The sequence below is a fragment of the Meleagris gallopavo genome, chromosome 1, assembly GCF_000146605.3.
Source record: "Meleagris gallopavo isolate NT-WF06-2002-E0010 breed Aviagen turkey brand Nicholas breeding stock chromosome 1, Turkey_5.1, whole genome shotgun sequence".
Taxonomy (NCBI): Eukaryota; Metazoa; Chordata; class Aves; order Galliformes; family Phasianidae; genus Meleagris; species Meleagris gallopavo.
The window spans coordinates 80,650,271-80,674,755 of NC_015011.2; the positions used below are offsets into that span (position 1 = coordinate 80,650,271).

The 24,485-nt window shown below is 37.9% G+C and overlaps 1 protein-coding gene across 7 annotated transcripts in view; it reads left to right on the forward strand.

Moving 5' to 3' along the window:
* Window positions 1-24,485, forward strand: part of ZBTB20 (zinc finger and BTB domain containing 20) — a 397,155-nt gene that overhangs the window by 70,402 nt on the left and 302,268 nt on the right. For all 7 annotated transcript variants that reach the window (XR_795317.3, XR_002118321.2, XM_031556020.1 and 4 more), the window contains one exon: window positions 13,987-14,062. The gene's annotated coding sequence lies outside the window, so the exon portion shown is untranslated. The remainder of the gene's footprint in view (window positions 1-13,986; window positions 14,063-24,485) is intronic.

The window sequence follows — 24,485 nt, forward strand, 5'->3', positions numbered from 1 at the left end:
TCTAATTTGGGTGTGCAACAGCCTCTCCTTTGGCTTTCCCAAAAGGCAGAGTTTTCTGCTTCAGTCATGCCCTTTCATGGTATTTGTTTGATTCCTTCATGGTGGTGTGGAATTCATCTTCATTGATGCCTCTCAGTACAGAACAGTGGCAGGACCGTGAGAATAACATGTAGAGTTCTGCATAGAAGATGACTTATTGTTCATGGCTTTTATGAGGCCATTGTGTAACCTCCCAGAGCTCATAGTGATTCTGATTAACCGAGTTTGTTATCCAAGTTAAAAGATCACAGGTATTAATTGCTCATGCAGTGCTCAATTTCTGTATGAGCAGCAGGTATGAAGCTGAGCATTTGATATATCATGAATTTCACCTTCCTTGATTATGCAATGAAAGGGCTGGCGCTTTCAGAATTTGTTGTAGTGCTTTGTAAAAAGGAGATAGTGTTTTGTTTGCTTTGTTATTTTCTGTTTTCGTTGATGGTGTTCTGTGGTACGGAAAGTGGAGATGACGGTGTTTCCCCTACAGGGCTCTGTGACGTGACCAACTTTTGCCCAGTTACTACTTGCCATGTATGCTTTTCTATCCTCTCTGATCCCCTCTACTCTGAGGAGTGAATATCAGCCAGCAAGCATACTGCAAGAAATCTCTGGGGTCGTCAATTGGAAGATACACTTGACCATACCACATTACATTTAATGATCTTTGTTGCTGTTGTTGTTTTTTCATTCAGCTCAAGATCCTGCTTTATTTTTATCAAGTTAATAACAGAAGGCTAATTTGCTCCATTTGTCAAATGATGGCAGTTGGACTAGATGTTCTTGGAGGTGTTTTCCATCCTTGGTGGGAGACTGAAGTGTTACAACCATCATGTTAGAATGTCTCCAAAAGTAAGGTATGAGGTCTTGACATGGGTAGCCCTTTTTTGCAGTGAGGAAAATAGAATGATGCTTGTCTGAGCATGTCTTGGAAAGGAGCAGAGTGAGTAGGTGGGTATGACAGGTGAGTTCACTACTGTGTGGTTTTCATACTATTGCCTACACATTGTCAGTGTGCCACGATGCCTTTCTTAAATACAGAATGTAGTGAGAGGTGGTTAAAAACTATAGAAGTTTTAGTCTGTAAAGGATCCTAGACTGCATTTAAATGTCTTTGCATGGTTGTTTGTTGTAGGCCAAGCAGAAAAAGAACTGCTGTTTTGGTTCTCAGTGTACATCCCAATCGGCATAGCATTATGTAACATAATGAAGAACCGTGCTGCTTGATTGCAAGTAGAGATCCGCAGTGATGATTCACTTCATTGTATTGCTTCTCTTCACCCATGGCTCTAAACCTGAAATGTATTGTTTTAGCTTTTGATCTTCCATTAATGGCACTGGTATTCTAGGGTGAGTGATTGTAAGAGTTATCTGTAGGTGTTTTCCTGTCTGTAGCACTATTTTAATTCTCCTCGGATAGATGTGAGCTCTGTTTGAGATCTCTGCACTTTAATCTTCTTTTGAGAGAGTTCGGTATGATGAGAAAAGAAAGATCAGATTGTCACTCTCCTCAAAATTCTTTGTCCAGTCTGGCTTATCTGCCTGTCTCTCCATCAAGTAATGACTATGACAGAATAATTTTTATTTTACTACAAGAGCTCATGAGATCCTTAAATGAGATGAGACACCATTTCAATTCCATACTGAAAGTTCTATTGTTTCTCTTATCAAGATATGTCTTTTTTCTGAGTATTTCTTGAGAACTTTCAGAAACTTAACAAACATTATTTTGAACTCCTAGAAGAGAAAAAAGCAGTTTCCTGTTTAATGCTTCCAACTACAAAATTTGATATAATTGACCCATGTTCTGTTTCCAAGAACTCGGAAGTTGTCCACATACCTTTCAAGAAAATTGCATCATAGCATTCAAAATGTAAGGATACAACAGAGATATAAAATAAGGAATCATTTTTAAAAGTTTTTACTTAAGGAAACTATTACAGTATTGTAAGCTCAACTGTGACTTTCAAGTTGCCATTTGCATGAAATCTGCATTAAAAGAACAGCAAAATTTATGTTTGGTACAGGGCATATGCATCAGAGATGCATACAAGCATGTGAAAAAAAAGGAGCACATGCATTTCCTTTATATATTGTATATAATATGTGTAAATAACAACAAAAAAAATGTAGAAGTCTAGTTTCTTTTCGCTTTTCTTCTTCCCCCATCCCTGCTGTACTTAGTCTTTTCTGCCTCTTTTTTTTTTTCTTCTTTACAATATATTGCAGAAAATGAAAAAGACACACATTTTAATTTTTAGTGTTGTAGAATATCTTTAAGATTCTTTCCACTTTAATATTTCTGGCTTCTGGCTTTCAAACAATTGTCATTTTACCTAAAAGGGCAACGTGTTTACTGACTGTATGTGAAATCACTTTTGAAGGTAATGCGTTTCCTGAATGTCTCTATTTTTAGCACAGTGATAGCTCAAAGCTAAGAACCCTTCCCAATTGGCACCGTACTTGTGGGAACTTAAAGATTGGGTTGTTAATTTTTTCCTGATACGAACAGGTTTTAATGCGGAAGCCATTGTAGGAAATCTGAGACAGTCTTCCTCTTATTTGTTGATGTGAAGCTTTGCTTTCCTCCAGGTTGGATTTGTGTAGTCCTCTATTTGAGATCCAATCACAACTAATTTTAGTGCAAAGTTAAATGTTGAGTGCATTTTTGGTTGTCTTCCCACTACCTCAAATGCAGTTTGGCAATTGGGAATAAGGTGAACCAGAGCATTGTAACTAACCAGTTTTCTGGAGGCCATCAGCAGGAATCCACCAGTAGTACATGAATTAGCAAGCCTCTCTATGAGAAATGTGGTAGTGCATTACTCTTCTGAAGTGTACTACAAGTTAACAGTGACCTGGAACATTTATTTAGTGTTTTACTAAATATAACGAAACAGGCTAATTTAATTTAATAAAGTGGCCTCGGTACCATTTTACTTAATGCAGTGGGATTTTCTACAGCATAGAGGTAGTACACATTTACTTTGTAGAACTTCCTCCTTTTGGACTTGATGTGGCTTAGAACAAAGGTGAAACAACTTTCTTCCTGTAATTCATCAATACAGTTATTTAGAGGGATCTTTAATTGTCTCCTTGGATGTCAGGCCCCTACTGTACTGGCTCTTTTTGTTAATGCAGACTTCCATTCACTGAAGGCAGAGCCAGCTAGCTACCTACAGTTCTGGGCTTTTTTGTACCATGGCTCAGGAGATGCTAAGTTCCTCTTTTGCCCAAACATGCACTCCAGGCATAATTAGGAAATATAAAGCTATTAACCACGTAGAGAATTGTTAAAAAATAAACGCTTAAACCGGAAGACAGAAATGTGTGAGGGAAAGTCTCATGTCGGAGGATTGCTATAGAGGACCTGGCAGCCTGACTTCTGATTCTGCTCCAGCATCTTTCAGTCTGCTGACGGAATCCTGTAGCTGTAGTCAGCGTTATTATATTTGTTCATCGGAAAAGAGTGTTTCAAAACTGTTTCGAGGTTCAGGGAAAAAAGGCTGAATATGTTTGGAAATTTCTGCCTAGTCATTGTACAGACTGGTTATAGAAACATTAAATGTAGTTAAAAACAAGCATTCATTCAGCTGACATTAAATAATACAGTATCTTATGTAACAGTCCTTAGTAAACACAGGTGCGTAATAAGAATGTATAGTTGTATACAATTCTTAAACTCTTGTTCTTTCTCTTATCACTATTACTCCCAAATTTGGATTCTTCTTACATTTGTTTTTTTTCTGCTTCCATACACAACAACAATCTTTAAAGAGATCGCCACAGTGTGGAACAACATTAGGAGTTTTGTTTCCTGGTAAGCTCAATATATTTTTGCAAGCACATTTACTGTGAAAGGTAACAGTTCAGATTTAGTTCCTTATGCATTGCTACTATCTTTGCGGGAAGGTGTGTAGTGCTCATATACATCATCTCAAATAGACTTCCTCAGCAAAAGGAACTAGAAGAGAAGCAACTATTCCATGATAGACCCACTTCCCTCGTGTAATATTTGTAGAGAACGTATTTTGGGAGTGCTGAGATCTCTGGGGATGTGGCGCAGAGGGGAGGAGAAAGCTTTTTGGCCTTCCAAGCAGATTACTTGCAAGTTCTACTTAGTAAGTGCAGATACATTTCAGAGTTGTGATGATGAAATGTCTTGAAGAATCTCTGGTTTTATTCCCTTTAAAGTATAGTGAAGAACTGAAGAGTTTAGTTGCATAGTATATAAATGCTTCTATTTATTTTTTTTTATTTGTGAATATTATTTTCACTGTCTTAGTAACTGGCCCTAAAATATTTTTTCTGAGCTTAGTGGCAACGCAAAGGCATTAGATCAAGAATGTTCCAAGATTCAGACTGGCTGGTATTTGCTTATATCATTGCAACTGAATGTTACCAGTTTTAAAATGCTTTTTTTGTTGTTCAGGAAATTTTAAAACAGCTTTGATTTCAAACATGAAACTTGGCAAGTGACTGATCCATAATGTGTTTTAATCACTTCTAGTATTTTGGAAAAGACTTGAAAATATTCAGTTATTAGTTTATTAGAAATCTAGTTGCCATTTGTGTATCTGAACTTTTCTTCCTCTTTACCTGACACAACACTGGAAGATAATTAGCATATGGTCTTTTAGTCCTTTCCCCAGTGTTAATGTTAACATGATGGAATTCAATTTTCCACTTTGCTATACATGGCTTTTTTTTTTTTTTTAACTGTTAAAAAATGTTTTAGAGCAATTTCAATTCTGTAGTTTTGTTGACCACCAGGGGGGTGCATTTGATTTCATCTGTTTTATTTAAACAGATTCTAGAACAGGTTGAATACCCAAACTTTTTCTAATGATAATAATTTCCTGGCTATTAGGGGTGGGTGGGTTTTTTTGTTTTTTGTAGGTTGTTGTTAGTTTTATTTTATTTTTATTATTATTTTTATCTTCTTTGATACAAATGGAGCCAGAGTGAATTGTTGTCTTGGAACTTTGAATAATTCGATCATTGCAGAAACCCTGCTATTCTGAGCTCATGCATAGCATATACTCTTTATCATATGTATTTGGTGATAAATATTGCATTAGATATAAGTGCGTGCATGCTACAGTCCCTGAAATAACTACGAAGGTAATCTGTATTGGACCAGCCCAACAGAATGCTCTGAATCCAGTCCTGCAGCATACTTAAATATACTATGCCCCCAGAAAAAAGTATCCATTCTTTTTACAAATTCGTTTTAAACTTATTTAATAATTATGCTGATGCTTTAATAGTTGTTTTTGTAGGATGTGGCTTGCTACATACAACATTTTGGTTGTTTTTACTAATAGTGAAAGTAAATGGAAGGCTTTTTTCCGTTCTTTCAAATATTATTTCCTGTTCTGATGGAGTGATCAGTTTGAATTGTTGCTGATACTTTTTTTTTTTTACTGTATTGTTTCAAGAGAAAAAAATGGGATAGAGCTTTACCAAATCATAATGCAGGAACTAAATTTTCTTGAAATTTTTTATAGTCTCAGCTTGGTCTCATTTTCACTTCTCATAGGATGATTTCTGATTAAGCAAGTATTATGTGTGTTGACTTCACTGGGACATACCTGAAAGCTCACAGTAATGTTACGTGGAGGGTGTAAGCAGCAGGTTTACGATACAGTCTGAAGGTCTCAAAGTCCTTTGATGTTTAATTTCCAAAATTTTGGAGGTGAATGAAACTGGGGAGAGGTTAGTAGCATCGTTCCTGGAACTTTGAATCTTAATAGAGTGTACTGTAAGATATTGTTCAGTATCCTCCTTAGGCCTTGAGCTTAATATGGCAGTTGCATAAACTGAAATGATGTGAAATTTCTCGGCATAGTTTGTGTGTGACATTGTGCAAGATGAAGCTGGCTTTGGACTTCAGGTCAACGGCCTACTGGCAAAAGTACTTAATGTGCCTAAGTAAAAGCTTGTATTGATTTTTGTTTGTACACGTGATAGGATAAACTTTGTGCATAATCTGGAAGAGTCCTGATACTACTAGTGCTGCACCTGCTTGTGTGACTTCCTCGCTTCACTTTCTATTACCTGTACTTTCCAGTAAAAGATAACATGCCCCATCTTACATGTCAGAATCCTAAGATGTTTCCAAGATGCTTGATGGGAACTTCCAAGGAGGTTCTGCAGACGCATTGCTTGCTGTTGCTGCTCAGGGGGGTAACAGAAGGGTAGTGCCACTTCTCATTCTCTCTATTCCTCCAGCATCAAGGAGAACTACAAATTCAGGTCTCTGTTGCTACCATTGCCCTTCTTGTCTTTTTGTCTTTTTTGTCTCACCTTCATTCAAACTCCCTGTGCAGCAAAGGAGAGGGAATGGAAGCTCTGCAGACAGGTTACAAGAGGTGGATTCTTATAGGGCAGCTGTTTGAGGGAAGAAGGAGGATTATTAAATCCTGAGAGAAGAACAAAGGCCCCAGAAACATAGGTGAAGGGATGTTGAAAATGAGCCAAGCTGCAGGATGCAGTCTGATGACATCAGATTGCCTGGTAATGGACCATTATAGAGAAGTTGAGAGTGGGAATCAACAATTTTCCAAAGTTTCTTAGAGTGGAAAACATATAACCTTTACTCATTCAATTTGCTTTTGTTGCCTCAGGAAGGATGACATAACAGAAAAATAACAGAAGTTAGTTTGCCCTCATTCTTGGAGTGGCACAAGTAATTTGGAGTTGTGTTATCTATGCAAGGGAAAGGAACACTCCTGCATGACTAAGAAACAAAAGATATAGTGAACTGCATGCCTTGCTGCTATTATGGAGTTTGTCCTGCAAATATTCAACTGGCACCTTTAATTGCTCAATTCTTAGAGATATTACAAATTCAGAAAGAATTATTGCTTTGATCTCTTCTGTCATATGCCCTATGAAAAGAAAAACCACACGGCAATACACATACATTTCATCTCAGTATAATGCCTTTCATCCAGGATCTTGCCCTTTCATGGCTAAGGGTCAGATTGAACTTCTTCAAGGCAAGTCATTGATGGAAGCAAAGGAGAGAAGTTACCCATTACGCAGCAAGTGCTATGTGCACATGGTGTCTCAGTAGGGACAGCTCAGTGTTGCATCTTGTACCACAAATCAGCAATGAAAAGGCTTTGACTGTTCAGGGGGATGAAAATTCAAGATGACAATTGAAGAAGTACCATGTTTACAAAGAAGAATTTAAGGACATTCTATGTGATTACTTTAAGCTTTAATTTTTAATCATTAGAACTAATATCCCTACTGTAAGAAAAGAAGCTAAATGATCTTGCTTGTCCACAGTGGCTGCAGCTTGGTTTTTAGTTTGCTTTGTAAGGGAGTAAGTTTTGCAACTAAACCAAGGTAATGTGACACAGTCATATATTCACATAACGAAAACTTTTTATTTCTGACTTTAAAACCAAATTTTATGTGAGTATTCAATAACATTTTTGAATGTTAAGATACATGAATACTGCATTGCTCTGGCTAGACCTTACAGTTTTGATCATTAAAACCCCTTCACACTGGACATACATCTTATTTCTGAATTATCCATTTTGAATGCTGTCAACATTTACATTCTTTTTTTCTGTTTCTTAATGAATCTGTTTAAGGATAATAATCCTAGCCCCATTGCAAGGCGTCAGAGTAGATTCTCCTTTCTATTCTTATCTAATACCATTGATTAATAACTCATTGCTTCCTATCTGTCAGACAGTTCTTATCCACCTCATTGTATTGTTATCCAGACCATAATTCTCTAGTCTCTCTATGAGCTTCCTGTGTGGTACTGTGTCAAAGGCCTTGCTAAAATCCAAACAAATTATATCCGCCACATTTCCTTTATCCGCCCAGTTTGTCACTGCACTGAAATACCTATCACAATGAAACATTTATTGATGTAAGTTTCTGTGTTAAACCAGAATAAATGTGAAGGTTCTGCTGTGATTATATGATAGAGCCTGCTTCTTAACAGGTATTATCATTTTATGCACTAAAGATAATTTGAGCCAAGGGAGACGATACCATTCAACAGGAGCAGTGAGGCTGTGCAGATCAAAGCATTATGAACCTTGAAAAGAACTGGGAGAAGCTTATATGCTACAATAACTTGCAAAGGGTATAAGCAAAGTCCTTGAGCTGTATTCCAGATGATCAGCAAATGCCAGCTCCAGTTCCAAAAAGACAGGGATCTCTTGGAAGGAGTCTAGCAGAGGGCCACAAAGATGATGAAGGGCCTGGAGCATCTCCTGTATGAGGAAAGGCTGAGTAACCTGGGTTTGTTCAGCCTGGGGAAAGAAGACCGAGAGAGGATCTGATTAATGTTTATAAATATCTGAAGGGAGGTGGGAGGCAAATGGATGAGGCCAGGCTCCTCTTGGTGATGCACAGTGATAAAACAAGGAGCAGTGGCCTAAAACTTGAACACAGGATGTTCCATACAAACATGTGGAAGAACTTCTTTATAGTAATGATGATGGAGCACTGGGACAGGTTGCCCAGAGAGGTTGTAGAGTTTCCTTCTATGGAGATAGACAAGACCTGTCTGGACACCTACCTGTGTGATCTATTATAGGGTACCTGCTTTAGCAGGGGGGTTGGATTTGGTGATCTGTTGAGGTACCTTCCGACTCCTGAAATTCTGTGATTTAGAGCTACTTCACAAGAAGCTGTATCTTTAGAGAAAGAATTATTTGGGCAAGGCCTCAGGCAAGCTGTGTGCTGTCACTGTTCCTGTTCCTTGAGAACATAAACAGGATTTAGGGACAGCTTGTGCAAGAAAACAGTTGGAATAGGGAATATCATCGTTTTCAGCAGCACACTTGATTACCATCATCACCCCTAGCTAGAAGGAAAGCTTCATGAGATATTTTGCAGGATGCTGGATCCCACCTGGCATTAACATAACCACCGGTGAAATTGCACTTCAGGAGTCCAGGTCAGGTCTTAAGTGCAGTTACAAGGAGACTAACTCTTCACTGGGTTGACAAGTTCAGCTACTAACATGCTTTTACTGTTGGGTTTCTCAAGTACTTCTTGCTTCCTTTGTTAGCACTAGGAATTAAATTAGAGGGGTGGACTGTGCTATTAAAGAATCCAATGCATTTAGCAGTTATGAGAGCCCTTGTAGTGAAATTGCATAAAGCACGAATTTTGGAGTTACCACTAGGGTTGATCATGAGTCACAGCTTCTATGTGTTTGAGTCTTGAAATTTCTGAAACCGGAATTTCAAGGAGTGTTAGTCTTATCCTACAGGCAGTATTTGTCATACTCGAATGAAAACAGTTCAAATGCTTTTGGGGGGAGGTGGAATTAAAAACAGTCAAAAATACACCTTTTTCCTTACCAAACTTCTTTTCTAAATGAAACAACCATAGTTTGGAAGCTGAAGTTTGTAATGGGGACAGTCTTCTCTGGGAAAGTAAGCTCAATAGGTGGATGCCGTAAGAAAGAGGAAATCTCTGTAGGTATACAGCTTTGCAGTGAGCTAGTAACAGATGAAAGTTTATCTTTTTGACGAAGAAAGCTTCAGTGTGCTTTTTTTTCCCATACTACAGTGGTAGGGGATCTTGTTCCTAGCACAGTGCCACAGGTTGTCTTCTGCTCCAGCTCTTCTGAGCCACAGAACCCTGATTTCTCCCACCTGCAGCCCTGTGAGCCAGGAGCTGCAGTCCTGCATTAGGTTTAACTGAAGCTCAGCTCCGTGGTTGATAGTGGGGCTACATCTGGCACTGTTGCTATACTGTGTAAATGGCCATGAGTTGAAAGACAGAATTGGAAATATGCAAAGCTCTTGTGTGTAGTTTTTCAAGCGTACAGTTTTCCAATTCAGGAGGGCACACCTGTTTGGGAGGATTCTTTAAGCACAGGCATTACTTTTTGTTCTTTTTTTTACTCCATCCCCTCAAGAAAAACAACTGACATAAAATGAACCTCTCTATAGAGAAAAGACTCTTTGGAATAGTATCAATTGAAGGACATTCACTTTGAAAAGCAGAAATGATGTAATGCTGTATCTACATTATTAAGGTTTATAATTCTGCATTACTAATGAGCCTAGACAGACCTTTGTGCTGATGTGCCTATACCAGTTCCAATTTCAGAGTTTGCTTGTTTGTTATTACATGGTGAGCCTGTACAGCATAGATCTTCTTCTCTGATTGCTGTGACAAAATCAGTCCATGACTTTGTGTTTTCAGACATAAAAGGCCAGAAAGTAATCTGGACCATACCCTAAGCCATCATTTGGATTCTAAAATTGGAATGAGTTCTCTTGACTGGTGTCTGAACTTATTAGAAAATTCTTAAAATTAATGGGTTTTATTTTCTTTTATTCTTTTCTTTCTTTGGTTCTTGAAAGGGACTTTCTTAATATAATACGTGATTTTTTTCAGTAAGTAAGGGCATTCATATTTCACTTTTTGTGAATAGTTATTTGGGATACTTTCTTCATCATTGATTTGCAGTTCTAGAAGTGAGAACAATGATATGATCAAGTACTTTGAAAATGATCAGTTGATTGATGTTGTAAATTCTATGTAGAAAATGGAAAAGATGTCAATAAATGTTGCACTATATTTTCTCCTACCTCTTTCTCTTCTCTCTTCCCATAACTAATCCACTGCATGTGATTCTCATTAACCTCCTCCAGTTGACATCAGGTATTCAAGACAAATCAAGCCCTTACAGAACTTCCTTGCTGCCAAGAAGCAGTTTGCAAAAGGCTAAAATGTTCTGAAATGTTTTCTAGTAACAAATGATTTTTTTTCTTTACTTAATTTTTAGACTGAGTGAATGTGGCCCTTCCAAAAATGGTGAACTAGATCACCATTGCCAGACAGACACAGCAGGGTTAGGTGCCTATACTTCATGGGATACTGCTGACGTGACTTCAGTCATGTCCAGTCGATAGCTCTGCTCTCACATTTTTTAGGCTGTGCATAAATTTAATGGCAAGCAAAAATCATGAAAAAAAAAAAAACAATCATCAAAACATGCTTCCCTTTCTGTGATTTGTTTTTGAAGCATTTACTGAGAGCCAACACTTGCCCTCCTGTTAACACTCCACTAATGTAGCTCATTTTCATACTCATCATTCCTATAATTCTAGTTCTTGGGCTTCTCCCAAGCAGAATTTCACCCGCAAGCCAGGTTCCTTGCTTTTCTCAAGGGGTTCAGAGCTCTCCTTTAAGACAGGAGAGCTGACTTGTGCTAGCCATCTGGCTAAGAAGCCCCTCCTTTTCAATCTCCTGCTCATATGTACTTGTCTAAGGTATTCATCTTGAGACCACAAATTTCTTATATTGTGAACTGAAAGATGTGATTCATATGGCAGTGATTGGTATTCTGTGTTTAATGGGGCTTTCTGTAGGTTGTGCTTTGGATTTATCTCCAACCTGTAGCTGAAGCAGCTCCTTGCAGCACTCTGGCTGTGAGTGCTGTATGTAGGATGTTGTGTTAACTCCAGTTTTTTCACTGCAGTTTTTCAAGATGGCAGCTGAAACAGTTTCATGAGGCTCCATTTCCTTTAGTTGGTGGCTCGTAGTCTGTGCCAGCTATGCCTGCCTCAAGGAGAGGGAGAGCTACATCTGCCAGCACTGTGCCTTGCTGCTCAGCTCAAATGGCAACACTACACGTTGCCTTCCCTTGTTTTCCTTTTCAATTAGAAGAATGTGCACAGAGCAGGAGGGACTTTGGGATAACGCTGCTTGGAGGACACGCTGATCAACAGCTGTCAGGAGAGAGAAGGGGCTGCACCTTCATGGTTTCGTAGGAGAGGGCAAAATGCTTCCTCATTCTCTTTGAGAAAAAATGGTTATTTTGGACAAAATTAAGTCCAAGCACCAATTTATTCCTATTTAGGTCATCAGAAGAGGGCTTCAGTGGTGCAGTCTGTATTCAGGCTCTCTGTATGAGGATACATTTCACCCTCTGCTGAATGCTCTTTGTTTTCTCAGTTGAGGTCAGTTTTTCATTGCATTCATTAAAATAAATAGCTCTGGATTACAAATACCACTGCCCCTGTCCTTCCCAGCTGGCAAGCCAGCATTAGGGTTCTTAAGATTTTAGGAAAGGGGGTAAAATTGAAAGGGGAAGTAAAAGAAAAATGGAAGTTCGGAGGCTGAAACTGTTATCACTCATCTGATGGTTGTGCTGTTGCCTGGTTTGGATGGACTTGCAATTTCTTTGGCTGGATCTCTCCCCCATTCCTCTGTGTGGCTTCCTAGGTGCTGATCAGAAGAGAGAAGGGATGTTATGTAATGTAAAGATTGTGTACGGAACAGGGAACGTGTTTCTCAGATGATTCATCTTGCCAAGACACTTTGAGAAACATTTCATGCAAGGTTGTGCTGTGCAGGTGTTGTCCTAGGAAATCCGGGTGTGAAATCTTGTTCCTTTCAGTTCAGCGCTAAATGTTTCTTTCATTGTGCATGAGATTTGTTGATGCTTGTTGTGCTCCCCCCTTCAAAGTTGCCTGCTTTAATATAACTCATTTTGACAGAGTTAAGCCTGACAATAACTGAGTTCACTTGTGTTTGTAGGATACACGTATGTATGAGCATGTTTGCGTGGTGCTGTATCACACGACAGAGCATGTTTCTTGCTAACATTTCTGAGGAAAGAATGGGGAGCATTATATAACACCGAAGCCTGAAGAGCTGTTTTGTGTTTATGTTAGCTTTTGTTTTGGTTTGCTTTTTGTTTTACTCATGGGGGATCAAAAATAAAACTTCGGTGAGGAATTGCCCCCAGTCTGTGGGACATTTGAAAGCAGTATTAGATTTGTGTCCAGAATTTATTCGCAGCTCACTCTCAATATGAAACAGTGAGGAAAATAACTCTGACATTGAATGGGGCAAATTAGGAAAGTTCTGCTGTCATCTTTTTAAAATAAAATTTGAGCAAGTTTTGATTTGTTTCTGTAATGAGTTGTTGCTACGTTGCGTGTGTCTGTGTACATAGCTATATGGTTTGTTATTATGAGGTCAAATCCTGACAACTTACTGCAAAATAGTTTTAATTTATTATTAATATTTTTTGTTATTCTCACTTCTCCTGGCTTTGGAACCTTTATAATTAGATATAATTAAAACCACAGGTTTATAATTCCAGTCTAACATTTAAACTCGTATTTATGGCGTAACCCCCGGAGTTTTATTGTCATTCCAACTGTATTTTGAAAAAAAAAAAAAAGAACGAAAAAAAAAATGTTTTTTGCATTTATTCAAATGCTTTGTCTATAACTACTACTTCTTAATCATTTGTTTTACACAGTAAAATGACATTTTGTTTTACATGGTACAAAGCTTTACAGGTTTGAAAGTAGCTATTTCATATCCCTTAACAAACGAGTGCAAGGGACCTTTTGCCTCGCGCACTTTAAAAACAGCTTTCCTCTTTTGGAACTTGTCTTTCTGCTCCTCCGTACAGCAGTCTGAAGTGCTACATGCTGGAGAGCTGATTTTTAAAAAATGTTGGCTGGCATTATGTAAAACCACATTTTCCCTTTTGGTGCGTATGTTCTGGTCCTAGCAGTGTCCTTGTTTTACAGAAATCAACATTTTTCCCTTCACAATCATTGATATGTGGTGGTGTTTTTCTGTCATCTTTAATTGTGATGCTTTTTTTTTTCCTTTATACATTAATATAAAGTTGATTGTTAAAATTAAGTGGCAGAAGGCTTCTTTCCAACTTATTCAAATATATTTTTTTTCTGTAGAAATATATTTTGCTACTCTCAATTGCCTTTTTCCCTTTCTTCTTTTATTGTAAAATACTCTGGGAAGAGCTTCTTTTAACAAAAAAAAGGAAAAAAAAGAAGAAAAAAAAGGCTACGCTTGACTGATAATGCATTGCTTTGGATGGTGAAACATTATGAAAGTTTAATTTTTAATTAAATCTGAAATACCAATTATAACTGAAAGAGATTTTAACCTGTTTCTTTTCAGACTGCCTGAAGTTACATTGTAGATGCTGAAATCACTGCACCTTAAAAACAAAAAGATTAAGCTGCACTGCATTCTTGTAAGTAAAAGCTTTTCTGGTACCTTTTGTCAGTATTTTTCCTCAATATACACCCGAAGTGTTAGCACAGTAACTGCTCTTGGATAAAGGTCAAATTCCCCTTGAATAGGATTTAGAAGTTCAAAGGATGTTTTATTTGAAAATTAGAACTAAACTTGAATCTTTCAGATCTTTAATTTCAGACTCCTGAATAGATCTTTCTTTTTTGCTTTGATTATTATTAGGAAGAGTGTGTGTCTGTTGACGTACGGTTCCTGTGGCTTTGTCAGTGAGGATTTCTGCAGTTTGGAGTAGAGATAATAGAAAATAGCAGAAGGTTCCTCATAGCATAAAATATAGTTTATTCTCTTTTTTTGTTGTCGTAATAAATTTTTGTCCCTTATATAAGAAGAAGATGGAACATCTTTCTAATGACATCACAGGAGGCTTCAGCTGCATTAGGATGTAGATGAAGGCAAAGATGCCTTATTCATCTGTGCTGCGATACAACAAAATAGTCAAAATTATGTCTTGTGTCTCTCAGTAAGAAAGAAGCCTCTTTCAAGGGCATAGTTATTCCATAAATGCAAGGCAGATTGTACATCTACCCTTATTTAGAATGTGTTTACTGAGTATGTTTGGGTAAATAATTAAGATTTGGAACTTCTGTGGATGGAGAACGAGCAAGTAAAAGAGGACTGGGAAATGCTGTACATTCAGATACTCTGCATTTAACAAAATAATATATGAGTAAAAATCCAAGAGTTTGAAGATAGTTAAGAAAGAGTTGATTTTTTAGTTTGACGCTGCAAAGCTGTGGAGCATGACAAAGCAAGTCAGTTTGTTTCTTCTCTGAGATCAAAATGTACAGTCTGTAATGAAATCCAGCGTCTTTTCCCGAAGTAATACTTTTGTACTTCAATATTGAAATATTTTAACTATTCCATGGTTGTTTTTTTTTTTTTTTGTCTGTCCCCCAAACTTTTTTTTTTTCCCTTCAAATTGTATTTTAATGATTTAGTTTAAATGAGCTGAAGGGTACAGTACACTGTGGGCAGCTAATGCATGCCCCTTCCAGCGTGGAACAGCAAGCATGACTCAGGCAGGCAGACTGTGCCATTCTGACTTGATTCCATTGTGTTTTTACATTATTGGCAAGGGCCATGCCATTGTGTTGCTTAAATATTGTGCATTAACTCCAGGCTGTGGCTAGTAAATCGTATTTAACATTTTCTCCTCATCATGGCTGAATATCTGCCATGAGCAGCTTCCGTGGCCATGAGAAGTTAACCTTGCAATTTAAGGGTGACTGAACTGAGAACACTGATGGATTTGTAGGGTCCAGCAACAATTTAAAGGGAGGTGTTAGGAGCAAGGGGGAAAGTTACGGGAAATTTGTGAATCTGGGAGTACTGAGTATCAAAGTTGTCTTTCTATTTTGTGTGAATAACCAAGAGAAATTTTATTGGAAACCAACAGTAATTCTCTTTCCAAAATGTAACAGCAGAGTGAGAACTGAATTAAAGCACGTTGTTTGAATCCTTAGAATTCAGATGGTCAGTAAGTCCTGTATGGAAAGCCCTAATGGAAAATACCAGGTAGTGATATATGGGCCTCATAGATGATGCTGGAATGGGCTTTTTCAGTTAGGGAAGAGATGGGAATTTAGGAGGAGGAATAAATACACAAGTGGAGAACTCACATGCAGGGGGGAAAAAAAAAATTAACTTGTATAGGGTGGCAAGCAAATCAAGGCAGAAATACTGTACAGCTTGGTCCAGATCAGAGTAAATCAAGGGCTGAACTAGAAATGGAGCAGGGGATCATGACTCTAGCTCTTTTCTGTTCGGTTCTTCTTTACATTCCCTGAGGTAGAGATCCAAGCATCTAATCTTTACATTTCTTGTTTCATTTGTTTTATTTCCCCAATAATACCCCATCTGTAAACTCCTAGCTGCTCTTAAATTGTGTAGCCTTGGCATACAGCCTGTACTAGAGACAAATAAGTTGGGGCAACTTTCTATGTATGCAGACAAATGCTGTAAAATGAGACTGTGATTGTTACTATACCTTGTGTTCATGTAACTATAGGGGCACCTTTGTTATAGACAATAATATGCTTTAGGAATTTATTTTCTTTCAGATATATGTTTACTGTTATCAGGTGTCTCTAATTCTGAGATCTTTAATGAAGTCAACTTTCAAGTATGACTTTCCTGTGTTAACCTGAAAACAGTAAAAAAAAATAAATAATAAAAAAAAGGCAAACTATGCTTTGCTAGTTTTCTATTAGAGAGTAGGATTGTTTTAATTGAAGGGTGGAACCTTGTTTTACGTAGAAATATCCTTAAAATAAGTCATTAGTAGAAAAAGGGTCCAAATTTTCAGCTGTTATAAAATGACTTGACTTAAATGGCACTACAGGAAAATACAGATTCACAGCATGTGAACATCTGGCAGGCAGCTGCACAAAAACACAGCCTTGTAAATGTAGTGCAGACATTCTCTTAATGGGAAAGGTCTGTGGGCTTGATTCTTTTTATGTTGGGTGGTCAGATCAGCTATGTACTAAAATTATGTGGATTAATAGGCAACTAGATCCACTGAGAACCACAGATCTACTCAAATACTTAACTTTAAAGATGTGCTTAAGTACTTCACTATTTGCAATTAACCCAAAATAGGATTAAGTCCAGTAAGAAGAGTTAGTTACCTCTGCTGACGTTCAACATGTGTTTGATTTTAGAACTGGACAGTGGGGAAAGCATGTTGTCTGTGGAAGAAAATAAATTCTGTACTCACAGTCTGAAGACTTAAACAAGAGATGCACTGAATGTGCTTTAAAAGTAATGGTTTTAGTTATAGCTGTCTGATTTTAGGTGCCATTGGCTGAGGCCAACAGGAACATACAAAACATTTTAAAAAAAAAGAGAGTTTTTTTTCAGTTTCAATCTTACATGGCCTTGCGGTCTGATTACTGACCAAGAGGTCTGGAGTTTGAATTTTGGTGGATGGTAGCTCATTGAGTGCCTCTGGACAAATCATTTAACCTCTCTGCACCTTGTTTAGCAGATCAGTTTTTTCAATTTGGTTATGACTTCAGTACTGATACAGCTCTGTGAATGTTATTGAGTTTGTTTTTGCAAAGCTCTTAGAGGAGAAATAGTAACCATTGTTATCATTAATAAATGTATTGTGTAGACAAAACATGAGGGACAGAGATACAGTCACTCACAGAGGTGATCTTTCACAACTCACTTGTGCCTTTGTTTAATTCCATCACTCAAAGATATCAAGGCCAACTCCAATTTATAGAAGTATTTCTCATGTCACTCTCCCCACTGTTGAGTATTTTATTGTTTGTGTTCTCTCTCCATCTGTTTTTTTTTGCTGCTTTCCTCCATGCTGAATTAACCTTGTATACCAAACCTTATTCCCCTTTTTTTGTATTATACAGTAGAGACATTCATATAGCCTCAAAATTACAGAGAACAAATTCATATTGTCTACTGATTGTTTGCTGATGATGTATGAAACAGACAGAAGACAGTTTGAATTTTCATAAGTTCAATTGAGCTTGCAGGCTTAAGGAAGGGAACGGGCAGAACCCAAGCCAATGTGACACAGTAAGCTGGCATCCCAGAGTGTATGCAGCATGTGTAGCGTCAGGATGTCAAGGCTATACAGGGCTTCGTCTATCAAAGCAGTGCTTTTAAATGAAGGAAGAATTTTGAAGCGACAAACAAGCTACCCCACCGTGTTCTTCACAACACAGGGGTCCTCGTGTTTCCTGATGGATACGGGATCTTTCCTTTCCCTCCTATACCTTGCAGTTTTAACTAGAAATGCGTGTCTAATGGTAGTGTTGTTGAGCCTTGTACATTCCCAATTGCTATTCTTCTGACAAAATTTGAACCCTGAATAGCTCACTAAGACCTTTTTGGATGCAGAAAGAGTAGCTGCGCTGGAGAAGACGTCTGAATGTGAAATAAGTATATAAGTATGCTTCTTTGAAGAAAGATAAGTGTCTTGGGGCTGGCTGTCACTGAGGAATTGTGTTAGCACTAACAAAGAGAATTAATTTTGCCTTTTCTCCCCTCCTATACCGAGGCATTAATCCAGAAACTCATGGGGATAAATTCTGCCCTGATTTCTACCTGTGGAACCCCAGTGGAAACAGAGAGAGGTCATAAATGTTTGTCAAAGCAAAAACTGTCCTAATGTTAAAATTGTTGAGAAAGTAGAAACTGGTTGATTGTTACCTGGTTTAGGGGCGTGAGGGTACGTAGAAGCCCTACATGGCATCTTATGCTTCCAAAAATGTTGTTTGTATAGTATACATTAAGCAGGAAAAAAAAATATCTAGTGAGTAGAAAGTTATAACCAGGAGCACAGTGATTAATTGTTCTTCATGTCCTCTGGGAGAAAGACCTGAAGAAATCAGTTCAATGAGCAGTGAAAATTATCAAGGTACATATTAAGAACCATGTTCTGCATGTGTAGGCAGTAAAACCGTGGGATACACTACCTCTAGCTACTGTGGAAACGGGAAATTTTTTTTTTGAAGGAATGGGTTGGAAAACCTCCTTGAGAGTAGGCTGAGGTGAACTGGAGTAGGTGAGGATAAGACTGGACTAGATGAGTTTTGTTTTATTCCCTTGCATTTCTCTAATTTAGCATACCATTTGGAAATGTTGGTATGTGGCTGGTACGTTCCTGATTAATAAAGCTTAATGTTCGCAAAAATCCCCAGGGTTCTCATTTTTCCATCCTCTCATAACTAAAACCATACTGTCTCTTCAAAGATTTCAGTTGGACTGCCAGCATTCTGTTTTGACCCTTCTTTTTTTAGAGAAAAGACAGGGGAAGGAATCATACACACACCAGAGGATAGATATTTGGTTGCTGTGCATCTGTATGGTTTCTTGACAACCAGTGTACTAATCCTGATTAGATTCAGTTCCTTTTTTTTGAAAATTTGGATGAATGGAAACAGTCCAGGTTTAGTCTGGTACAAAGGCCGGTGACAAAGATTATGGAGATAACTTAAAGGTGCAAGTATGTAATGGGGCTCGAGTAAAGCTTTGTGCAAAAAGCAATTTCTCAGGAGATAATGAGCTTTCAGTTTTCTGAATTTTCATGCAAACATCCTTGAAAGATATTTTCACTTTGTGAAACTGCCAATCTCAGAATACAGTTGGCCAGATAACATTTCTAGCTCTCAGGTTTTAATCAGTCCTGTTCACAATGTAGCACAGAGAAGAGTTGGGAATGATTGTCAATCAAGTCTATCACCTTTTTTTGTTGTTGTTGTTATTTTGCAAAAATGATGGGGTGGAGTTTTTTCTAGTTCTGTATGTTGAGACCATCAATTGTAGTGTGCAGAAGAATAGAACTCTGACTTTTATTGCATTGGTAGCTCTTGTTTTTGCAGAATAGTGGCCAGAGTAGATGAAGATAGGAAAATAGCTCTCTAGTGTGTGGTTGTTTTGTATATAAAGGAGTATGGTTGTGATTTACTCACATTAAAAAGATGTGGGAATATCAGCACTGATTCCCTGAGTAGCACTACTGCAATAAGTTGTAAAACACTTCAGTATTTCACCACCTGAACATGTAGGAGTGGAAAATCTCTAACTCCGTTTATTGAAGCACTTGCTGATCTAACTTCAAGACAAAGGGGAGACCGCAGATCATTGAGCACATACCAAGATTATAAAGACACTATTATAAAGAGTAGAGATTGTCATTAGACAAGCTACAAAAGGGGAAAAAGAACAACACAGGCCTGGCCTTTTCTGATTCCTTAACTCTTATTTTCTTCTATCCAAAGTGAGATTCAGCTAAATCAGTATATAGCGGGAGGAACTCCAAAGAAAAGCATTGTGGTTATTCCATATTTACATCAGTGCCCTTGGGGAGACTCTCACTGAATCATTTTAAATTCCAGCATCTGATGTAGGGCAGTCTGATGAACGTAAGATACCAAAAAATTCTGATCTGTTTTCTTCATTAGTGTAAGTGGTCTAGCTCTGAGTTTTACGATCGAGTATCTGGTTCTTCTTATTGCCCTCTTTCCCGTCATTGCCCCTCCATCTAAATAATAGATTAGAACAGATTTTAATTTCAGTTGTGTCAAAATTGATCTATTGTTTTCAACAGTTTCCACTGGCACAGAAGAGATCAGAATATTTTTAATTTATTATTTTATTTATTTAAATAAATCATCTGCAGAACTGCACTGCTGACATGTTCGTTGCTTTGGTGCCAATGCATGCTCTGGAGGGTCTTCAAAATTCTGACAGGACGTGCTGTGATTCCATATGTGTTTTAGCAGTTCTTCGTTTCCTCATGACAAAAGAATCATTTGTTTTGTGCATGTGATCATCCTGTAGCATTCCGGTGATCCTGTGACTTAAAAGGACCTAGTTTTTGCTCCTTCCCTCTTCTTTTTGTACCTCTCTCCTTTAGAAACATTCAGGAGATGGCAGCAAGATAGCCAGGTAGGAGGTAACAAGCACTTGACAGGGAAATCTATGCTTTTAAAGGCCATTGGAAAAATATCTGGCTTTGCAATATGCTTGTGTTAGTAATACTGATGGCATCTCTGAGTCAAAGATACATTTATGAACGCACTGGTTTCCCTGGCAGTTGAGTTTGGTTGGTTGTTTTTTTGAGTCTTCTTCATAATGTTTCTAAAGAATTTATTTCGGCTCATGTACTGTTAACATGGGAATTTTGAATAATGAAAATATTTAGTAAAGTGGAAGAATTATGGTAATGGTAATAAGTGATATAATAAGAATGGTAATAAGTGATATAATAAGAATGGTAATAAGTGATAGAGTCCTGTGACTCTTAAGAGAAGAAACTTTTCATGGAATTGCATGTGTCTTTTCCAGGGTAACTGGATTTGTGCAACCAGATCACTGCATATCCTCTCTCAGTATGAACCAGTTTAGATATTGAAGTCCCAGTTTATGTAGACTATAATGGCACAGTCCCTATGAATATAGGCTGCAAGATCAGACCGCCAGAAGAAAAATCTGCCAAACACCGTTGTCAGAGTCTGAGCCAGAGAGAGATGAAACTTGATGGAAAATACAGATGATTAGAAATGACAAATCCTTAACTCAACAGATAGGGCTCCTGCACGTACTGATTTATGCCCATGAATGGACCTGAGTGTGCAGTTGAATTTGTTACGGTGCTTCATGGCTATATGACACTGACCCCAAGAATGATACTATTTACTCTTTCTTCCTGTGCTGCAACTTGGCATGTTAGTAATTCTTGGCTTTTCTTTTCCTTGTGTACGCAGTTAAGGAAATACTGTTCTACACTGCTTCCTCTGCCCTTATTTTGATCATGCTTGCAATTCAAGATGTTTGCTGTGATATACAGGTCTATCGTAGGAACTTTAAAGCTACCTGTAGTACCGTTCAGATGCTTGGCTTTAAGGGGATTTGAAAGCCCAAAAGTAGCATCTTTGTCTAGTACTTGGGAAGTGCTGAGGGCAAAGGGAAGAATCTCGTTGGGTGGGGTGCTGCCTATAGGATAAAGTTTTGGTGATTCTTCCATGTACCAGCAATTACACTGAGATAGAAAGGATCTTGTCCTCATTTCAATCATTAGTGTCCTGGAGAATTTCAGTTGTGTTAGGTAAATCTTACTCTATGAAATTATCAGCTGTTAAAATACATATCTCCCAATCCTTTCAGCAGCAGGGGAAAGACATAGATTTCCCGTGGTTTCTGATAGTGGAAAGCATTTCTGATGTCCCCGCATTGTCAGACTGTCAGAGGCACAGCTCTGTGATTATCGTTATTGTGATTTAATTACGTTTAAAAGCATTTACTTTCTAAAAATCTTTTACGCTCTCTCTGTCATAATGTTTAGAATGTATCTATACCATACAGTGGTTATTCTTTAAGGCTCCTTATACCTAGAAAATCTTGTAAAAAAATATATTCTGTACAGGAAAGTAGACATTATTTAATGCTGAACTAATTCTTTGAGCTGCATTGTGATTATACATGGAGGCACTTGTGGAAGTCAAGAAGGGATGATGGACTTTTTCTCCTGACTGTTCCCTGACGAGATGGAAGGAATCACAGACGTTGTGTTGTACACACTGAGTCTCACTGCCATGGTTCCTTGACCTTTATCCCACTGTCTGAATGGGATAAGACTTCACCTGTAACCCAATCCCTCCTGCTACCCAGAGACAGTGGCGGGTGAGTGAAATTTGGGGTGGCAGGTAAACCATGTGACAAAACAAGTTTTCTTTGTTGCATCCTGAGAAGTTATGCAAGCGTGAAATCTCCAGGATCACCTCCAGAACTCTGCACACCATTTCTTTAGTGAGTACAATCATTTTCAGATCTCTAGTCTTACAGATAAAGTGAGACCCTGACCCCAATAGAGTCGGTGCGATTTTTCCAGATTCCCTTCAGTGTCGCCAGGTTACATTGCCAATGCCTGTGCTTGAGCTCCCCAACTCCATAGGGTAGGTTCTGGTAAGCCTGATGCGTTGCACACACAGATTTTCCCACCTCTCCAGCTGTGCTGCCTGGATGTACGGGTGCTTACTTACTCTGCTGTGTTGTTGGCCTAGTTGAGGCAGAGGAAATGTTCACAGCAGAAAAATATGTGATGCCTTGTTTGGGATAAGTTGGGGTTTTTTTGTGTGCGTGTCTTGTTTTTTGTTGTTTTTGAAGCAAGTAGATTTAGATGCTGTTTAATAATAAAAGAGACAAAAAATTGTCATATATATATTTTAGCCCAGTAGTGGTCAAATGAAGGCTTGTTTTGTTTTTAATCTCCTAATTTTACATTGTTTGGAATTCTTTTGTGAAGGTTCCTAAGATTATATTGGTTAGAAATTATTCCCCTTTCTCACCTTATCTATCTTTAATATTATCTAATGAAACAATTTGCTTCTGTGAAGCTGAGGAGAACCTGGCAAATTCCATGTGCAGTTCAGACAAACTGGTCCTTTGCGAGGCTGGGCTGTGCTCCCGCTAGTGATGAAACCAGGTGTAAAATCCCCAGTCTCTGCCTCAGTTTGTTTTTTCTGCTCCTCTTAACACTGATCTGCAAATGGAGACTCCTGTGCTGATAATTTCAGTGTTGAGCTTTCAGAACTGAGTGTGTGCTGGTCTGTCTTTGTTTAAATTTAGAAAAATTGATGGAGTTCATTCCGCACATCTGAAATCCCAGTCTTCACATTTACAACTAGCTCAAGCTTTCATGTGCCTGAATTGACAATAAAGATATATGGTATCTATTGTTCTTTCAATGGGATTTTTGCTACTTTCTGCCTTTTTCTCTGATTTGCTCTTATCTCTCTAATGCTAAGATTCTTCTGTAGTTCATTCCTTAATGGCCACTTCCTGAAGAACATTAGGTTGTGGTAAGTTCAGTTGAACAGAAAGCCATGAGCTGTAACAGAAACTAAACAGAAAGTGTTAATGCAAATCTTACCTAGTGCAAATTAAAGGGACTGGTGTTGCATACAGCTTCCTCTACTGCTGGGCTTATCAACACTGATCAGTTTACTAGTCCAGGCTAAAATGAGCTCTTCACTGCCCTGTAGGTCTCTTCCAGAAGAGAAGAAAACAAATTGTGTCCTCTTGCCTCCCTGCTCTCCCTACTTCATAACTACAACCCCAATTATCTTGTCAAAGAGAAGTTCTTTTTTTTTTTATGGGGAAAGGGTAACATATCACTACAATATCTTCTGAACATAGCTCTTGCCTGAGGATTTGGTGTAACACAGAAGGGTCATGTTTTACCTTCAGGCCCTGTACAAATAGAAGTAGCTTGCACAGTGAGATAGCAAAATGTGAAATTAAAGAGGGGCAAATGTACATTTACTTTATATATAGTCACTTTATTCAGGCATATTGTTTTTCTTTGGACTGTTAAAATAAAACTTGTATCAATTAAAAATTTGTGAAGAGAAAATCAGAGGTTTTGCTTGTTTTGCTTTGTTTTCTATCTATTGTGTGGTTTTGTTATTTTTTGCATAATTTCATTACCTATAAATAGTAGTGATGCATGACACTGCATGTTAATCTGTTTCTTAGAATGGAAGGGGCACAGGTTTAGGAAAGGTAAAGGTTCAGTAGGTACTAAGGTAATGCTTAGTGACTGTGCTTCAGTGATACAGAACATAGTCTTTCTACAGGGACAAGTAATAGTGCAAATACAGAAATATAAAACAATACAAGGGCTTACTTGGAAACTCTGGTGGATTCATTTTCGACTTTTCAATTCTGTAGAAAAGCTCAGTGTTGCTTCTTTTTGAATTCTGAATTTGAAAGGAAATGAGAAGTCAAACTGTGATTTTACTTGTATCTCTAAAATGCAACAAAAGGCTTAGTAGCTTACTAGCAGAAGTAAAGGAATGCCCAAATTTTAAGACTCTAGACTCATTTAA